Source organism: Aplysia californica, unplaced genomic scaffold, assembly GCF_000002075.1.
Source record: "Aplysia californica isolate F4 #8 unplaced genomic scaffold, AplCal3.0 scaffold01376, whole genome shotgun sequence".
NCBI classification, from domain to species: domain Eukaryota; kingdom Metazoa; phylum Mollusca; class Gastropoda; order Aplysiida; family Aplysiidae; genus Aplysia; species Aplysia californica.
Genome location: NW_004798646.1, coordinates 67760 through 75173, shown reverse-complemented (window position 1 = coordinate 75173; position 7414 = coordinate 67760). Strand labels below are relative to the sequence as shown.

The following is a 7414-nucleotide window of genomic DNA, read 5'->3' as shown; positions in this document are numbered from 1 at the left end:
GGGTATAACAGAGTCTTGGCTTTCTGGGGTTGAAGGGGACTCTTGGCACTTTGCATGCACGCGTGCAATTACGGTTAAGCTAAACAAACAGAAAACTTGCTTTTTCCCCAATCTGCATGTATTTTGACAAATTAATCTCCCTAGGTCTAAATAATTTGGAGGGTTCTCATCTTTTCTTCGCTCAGTATTTGTGAGAAAAGACGGAAAGACAGCACTAAATTAAATAAATGCTGTGAGCTGGTTAATGGGGGTACTCTTCTAATAATAGTAAGAGTAAAACCAGAGAGGGTTTGGTAAAACCTGCAAGAAGCGTGCACAGCAAGCAAGTCAACGCGGCGAAAACAGAAAACAGAAGAGTTCCAATGCCGGAGGGCGAAGGACGGCTTTACAAAAATAACGCGAAAGTAAAATTTGCGGTATCTTTTTACAAATATAAAATTCCCTTTGTGATGCAGAATAGATCTTGATTTTGGGATTAAAAGTGTATGCTGAATAAAATATGAAAAAATACACTATAAAGAGGCTTATTTGGTTTGATAAAGTAGCGTTTTATCGCATGGTACAGAGAGTATTATTTGAAGAATGCTGGGAAAAGTTCGGCGCCATCTTCCCATAACAGTGTTTTCTGTAGCGAGAGTAGCGTTGTTGTTTGTACGATTGCAACTTGTAGTTTACAACGTTAGGTGTGAATTTCCAAAAGAAGTGGAATTAAAGTGATTTTTAGGTAAGCACACTGATTGCATGCATTATTCACCCATGTTGAAATGCCTGCAAGGGGTTTTGAGCATTTACAAGTGATTGTTGTTTTGTTTTATGTGTGTGTATGTATGTGTGTGTGTCAGTGTCTGTCTTGTGTTCCAGCCAACAAAAGAGAACGCCAGGTTTGTGTGTATCTTTGGTTGGACACTCACTATCAGTCTCTACTTAACTACATGTAGAGCTAGATAGCCTATACAGCAACTTCTACAACTGTTACAGCTCATGATGTTTTGCAATCACAGCTACAAGTCACACTATACCTCACACTATAGTCACAAGTTCAACTGAGAACAGAGAACAACAAACTCCTGGCCACTGGCCTTGGCCTTTGTGATTTGTCGCCAATGTGATTGTGCTCTAGACTCTAGATATCTAGATCTAGAATCTAGATCTAGATAGATCTATATAATTGAGTACCGGTAAACAGCCTGTTGCTGTTCTGAAGTTAGATGTAATCTAGAGATCTATCAATTCTAGATCTATATCTAGATATAGATCTATATCTAGATCTAGATTCTAGATCTAGATCTAGAAATCTAGATATAGATTCTAGATTCTAGATTGGATTCTGAAAAGAATTCCCCAGTGTCAGTGTCACTGGGAATAGGCCCAGAAACTATTCCCAGTGACACTGAGACTGAGAACAGACAGGCCCATTAGGCCTAATCATTAGATCTAGGTTCTAGATCTAGATCTAGATCTAGATCTAGATCTAGAAGAATCTAGATCTATTGTTCCCACACTAATTTACATGGACATGATGGTGATGGTTTACTAAATAAATACTAGATCTAGATCTAGATCTAGATCTAGATCTAGATTCTAGACTATATTATATGTATATAATGTAGAGTAGATCTATCTAGATTCTAGCTAGATCTAGATCTAGATCTAGATCTAGATTCTAGATCTAGTTGAAATTTTTAGTTTGCAATGCCTAACTTTAGCCTAAAGTATTTGTATTTCAGACAAAACCGAAAGGTGCCTTACTGACTTGCATGTATTTGAACCTGAATAATTACTAGATCTAGATCTATTGAGACCTGTGTACTAAACAGGCTTGAGTCGATAGGGCCAAACCTAGATCTAAGTACGGCTAGCCACTTAGATTATCATTCTATTTCTATGCTTGCTTGTTATTCTGTCGTAATTTATTTATGTATGTGTAGTCAGTGTAGATCTAGATCTACATACGAATTTTGGAGACCACGGTCATGGGTGCCAGACTTCCGGGCTCAGCCCGGAAATCCGGGCTGACAAAATTTCACAGCTTCACTTTCCGGGTTGCATCGGGTCTTTAAAAAGGAAAAAGAAATACCGCAAAAAAATTAATTAATCGCCGAAAAAAATTTGGCTCCTAACGATCGAGTCCGGCCAAGCGTAATGGACTTTTAAAAACTGGTATAGTGATATATGCCTGCAAGTTCCGGATGCGATAGTTCGTTTCATCTGTCTGATCATCGGAAACGCCGGTGACGGGATCGAAAGGATAAATAAATTACATGGCTCAAATAAGGGGTGAACGATTTCCAAATATTGGAAATCGGATTTTTGGTATCCCTTCGTTTTTTTTCAAGTTAGATCTGTTCGCGTGAAAACCGGGATCAGTGTCAGTGAGACGTAAGCTAAGTCAGTGAGTGGTCGTGTCGTAAGCTAGCCTACCGCAGACCTGCCACTCATCCCGATCGGGATATCCCGATTTTTTCCCCAAATCTCAAGCATCCCGATTTTCCCGATTTCGCCAGTATCCTGATTTTTTGTCGTTGCATCTGTTGCGGCTGATTCTTAGAAAAAAATATAAAATGTTCTGAAATCTCTTTTGCTTGGAAGCACCAATTGGATTTTTTATCTGCAGGAACTTGGAACGCTACTTTCTAAAGCATCTATGCCGAATCTAGTAGATGACTCACGCATGCTATTTCAACTAAAACCGACATAGTATCGATTTTGAATTCCGACATGGATACGCTCAAGATGTACTTTCGCTTTTATAACCCAGAATTCTCCGATGTTGTCCTGATTACTGTAACAATTATGACATAGGCCTAAGAATAATCTATTCGTTGTTCTGCAATTGCTTTAAAAGCAAGCTTCGCCTGAGTTCTGGTTAGTCGGGCCCGTCATCAACAAGACCTCAGTGGAACTTTCAAACGCTCATTCTCTTCACGTAACATGACTTCATACGTGTGAGTAGCGCGTGTGTTGGGGACCGCTGGCTGTCGGGGTCTACAAAGTTCATTCACACCGGTCGCTTTGGTCGAGGTGTTTTTCGGGACCTAACCAGTGTGGACGACCGGGGGGAGGGGGGTGGGGGTATTGTTTTGACACTTGGGCTTGAAGTGTGTGCCGTGATACATGTATTAATTAATTGAGGACAAAGTGAAGGAATAAGAAAAAAATGAACAACCCTGGCGCGATCTTTTCTTTTTTTTGGGGGGGGGGGAGGGGGGGGGTTGCCTTGAGTGTATATATATGCGATCGAAGTCAAACGTTGTTACTGTATGAAAACGCGGGCTTTTTGCATGGATGAGAGTTATGTGTCAGCTATTTTCAAGACTACGAGAGTTTCAGCTTTACTACAATCTGCGCTCCCCCAGTCTATCCAACTTTGACTCGAGTAATGCTGTCTTTCAGTTTTCCTTCTATTCAGAGGCCCAAGCGTGAACTTATTCCTGCAAAAGTTTTCTCCTGCATACTTGCCTCATAAGGCAACCAGGAACCCCCCCCCCTTTCCCCAGTACCCCTTATGACTGATTTGCCGTTGATCCCATTTTGTTTCACCAGGTCCTGATTTTTTTTACTTGAAAATCCAGATTTTTAGATTTCATAGAGTGGCAGGTCTGCTACCGTCAACCTCAATGAATTCAAATAGATTTCTAGATCTGTGCAAGCTCTGTTTGATTTTTGAAGATGAAGTTTCTAGATAGACCTGCTTCTACGGAGGAATTGGAGAAAGGTGTAAAACATAAGTGGCGTTGGCAATGGTTTGATGAAATTTTCGACGATGTCAAAGTTTCTGTGTGGTTTAGGAAAGTCAAACAACCCGGGGTGCATTCTTTTGCCTTAGTCAGGCAATCTCCAAGACCCTTTAAAAAAACAAAAAAAAAAAAAACCTAAGACCACCAACATAACTGCCTTCTTTAAGAAAGTGTGAGCTTGGACTCTGCCTCCTTATGGATAAGGAGTAAGAATGGTATCCACTGCTGGATCCTAGCATGCATCATAAAAGGCGACTAAATGGTTCAACAAGCAACATACAGACGACAAGGAAGGAAGAGTTTTCATTTTTTTTTAAATTTCAGGGTTGGGAAAATTTTGGATATGGGTTTTCAGGGCTGGAAAAAATTTTCACTGGCACCCATGACCACGGTACAGGACAGATAGTAATCCTTTCCGATTCTTCTTTCTTCTAGATCTAGATCTATTCTACGGTCAAGTCTTAAACTCTTAGGATAGATGTGCACTATAGGCACTAAAAGGGGGTAACTCTGGCCCTAAGTAAGAGAAGAGAACAAAAGTACTGAACTGAAGTGAGAGAAGAGAATTTACAGTGCAAGGCAAAGACTTCTGATTTTTTTATGCAAAGCCAAAAGAGTTCCGTTGTCACTGGGAATAGTTTCTGTGCCTTTCCCCAGTGTCACTGGGAATAGTCACTTCGTTCTAAAAATCACTTCAGATCAGTGTATTGTCTGCACACTTGACTGGTGGGCATCCTCGAATCTAGCCAAACCCCATCATGGCATAGAATCTAGATCTAGACTAGATCTAGATCTGAATCTGGAATCTAGTTCAGTAGATCTAATATAGAATCTAGATTTTAGATCTTATCTATAGAATCTAAAAAATCTAGATCAAGGTTTTTTTGGAAGTGTATATTTGCAACACCGCGTTGCGATTAGCGCCAGTGCTAAATAAAACGCCGCGTTGCGATTAGCGCCAGTGCTAAATAAAATGCCGTGTGTAAAATATCAAGCTTAATCTGCTCATCGTTATTGGAAGTTCTGATGGCCGAAGTGACAGTTCGTCTGCGCTTGAAGTCAAACCATTATTTTTTTAGCGTGGGTTCGATCCCGGTCCTGGATGTTTTTTGTTTTGTTTTTCTTGTTTTTTTGTTGTTGTCCTCTTCTCGACTGACCAACAAATTGTTCCCGTAATTATATCTTGTTGCTAAAACTGAGCGAAGTGTATACTGGGAACAAATCACGAAGTATGCAGACACAGTCGGGGAAATCTTTTGTGATTTCGTAAAGTTTCAGCGCCCAGACCCGGTACTGTGTGTGTGTGAGAGAGAGAGAGGCAGAGAGGAAAAGAGGGGAGAGAGGCAGAGAGGAAAAGAGAGAGAGAGGAAAAGAGAGGAGCGAGACAGAAAAATAGAGAGGGTGACTGTTCGATTGAAATATATGGCATTGTTCTTTTCTTCAAATTGTGATTTCTCCAACTCCAAAACGGAGGAAAAACGATCGTTCTTTGAAAAGACATCTGCAATCTTCATTTAGATTTAGGCCTTGAAACTAGATTAATGATTTATGTCTGTCTTGTCTAGATCTAGACTTAGGCCATAGAGATCTAGAAGAACCTAGGTCTACCTTGAACGAAGGGGGCGTTGAAACTTTCCGAAATCACACAAGATTTCCCCTACCGGGTCTGTATACTTTGTGACCCTACCGGGTCTGTATACACTCCCAAAACTGAAACAAGTATGCCATCTGATATAGTGTACAGTTGTTCATTAAAAGCCTTTGCCAAAAGGTGGGATGCCCGAGTGCGACAAACGAGGTTCAAAATCAACGAAGGCTCAACCCTGTGCGAATAGAATTATTTCTTATTTGCACACCCGGTTTGAATAACATTAATTCTTATTCGCACACCCGGTGTAAATAATCACTTCCTTTTTTTTCTTCAGAGGTTATGCCCCCCTGAAACGGCCCCAATTGGTTTGAAGCCCGGAAATTACTGTGCAATTAGGCCCAGTGTGTGATAAAGTTCGATTAAAAACCATCAAATATTTCAAAAACTATTAACATCTTCGCTTCCGTGTCGGTAGAATTTACGGGTCTGAACCGTATAGCACTGTGCCTATGGCCCATTAGGATTTACGGGACTGACAAGTTGTTTTGATACCAATTAAAAAAGGAAGTTACTGCTAAAACCTTGTGATTATTTTGATACCAATTAAAAAAGGAAGTTACTGCTAAAACCTTGTGATTATTTTTGAGGCACCTTCTTTTATGTTTACCCCCATTTCAATTGAAAGTGTCTTATTCGGGTTTTAGCTCGAAGAGAAAATTAGATCAGGATCTAACACATCTACCACACAACAAAATATGATTTACTGGCAGTAAACACTATACAAATGGGCTTGCGTGAACATGATTGTATATCTGCCGTCGTAAGGGAAAACGACGAATGGTAAAAAATTATCGATTTTTGTATTTTTATATATTTCATAGAGTATTTAATTCTGCATCTGATGGTGTAAAAATTTTGTCTTATCCTAATCCGTTGTTGCGTAATTGAGAGTTCGTCGTTTTCCCGTACACTGGCGAGCTCCGAGCCAGAGCTCAGTGTAAGGGAGAACGACGAATGGTCGATCGGTCAAGGATCATTGCTTGTTCGGCATTGTCCCCTGGTCTCTGCCGTTGGGCAAATTTGGCATGGGCGACGAATGACAACTGATCACTGTTGCGTCAGTACAAACATATTAGGGTTTTTTCAAACAAACACAGCATCACCCCCTCCCCCGGAAAACCGTCGACCAAGTTTATAAGAATGTATCACTTAGTGCGTCTTTCTGTCTTCAGGTATATGTATTAGGCCTATGCTGATTGTGTGAATTGAGAAGAGCAGGCGGGAGAGAGGGGAAAACGGATGGGAACAGGGGGAAAGGGGTGGGAATGGGAGGCTCAAAAAAATATTAAGGGAGAAATTTATTTGCACTGCATATTAGTGTCCGCCAGATGTTCACAGACTAACGTCATGCCAGTTTGCTGTTCAGTCATTTGACATCCCAAATCCCAACGATGGTAATAGTGCCGCAATTTGTCTAGCACGTGTCACTGGTGGACATCACTATAGAATTACCAAGCAATTAATGACACTGCCTTATGAGAGTAAATTTCTTTGTCCAACTTAAAAAGTGGACGTATTGTGGCGACACTTAGTCTTGCTTTACGATTTTTTATGACTTGATGGACTTTACGATCGAGTATAATAATGTCTTGCAGATTCAAACTGTCCTTGTCAATCTCTACTTTGTGGTATGGTTTCCGATCAACTGAATCCTTTATTAAATACAAAGCGTCGCATTACCTCTCCCGAAAGCGTTTGTGACAGTCTTGTCAGATTGTTACATTTCTTACGAGAAAGTTTGACTTTGCAATGATCTGATCGTATTATTGACATTGTAACATTGTTGATCCCTTTGGTCGTGCAGGGAAATTTTTGCATATAGCGAAAATAAAAGTAAAACTCGCTTCTGAAGAGAATACAATAAAGAGATAATATGGAGATCAAACTTTTGTTCCGAATGAGACAGTTGACAATCAAGCTGTTGAAAATGTGCGCACATCTGATTTGTACGCTGACTGTAGTATTTAACCAAGCGAGGAAGGCAAACGAAGGACGTTTACCGAGTTACAGTTGGGATATAACAAAC

At 40.4% G+C, this 7414-nt stretch overlaps 1 protein-coding gene across 3 annotated transcripts in view; it reads left to right on the top strand.

Moving 5' to 3' along the window:
* The first annotated feature begins 338 nt into the window (after positions 1-338).
* Positions 339-7414, top strand: part of LOC101846183 (vasculin) — a 33404-nt gene continuing 26328 nt past the window's right edge. Inside the window, exon 1 of one of the 3 annotated variants that reach the window (XM_005112718.3) lies at positions 339-724. The gene's annotated coding sequence lies outside the window, so the exon portion shown is untranslated. The remainder of the gene's footprint in view (positions 725-7414) is intronic. The other 2 variants (XM_005112719.3, XM_005112717.3) reach the window with 2 other exon arrangements.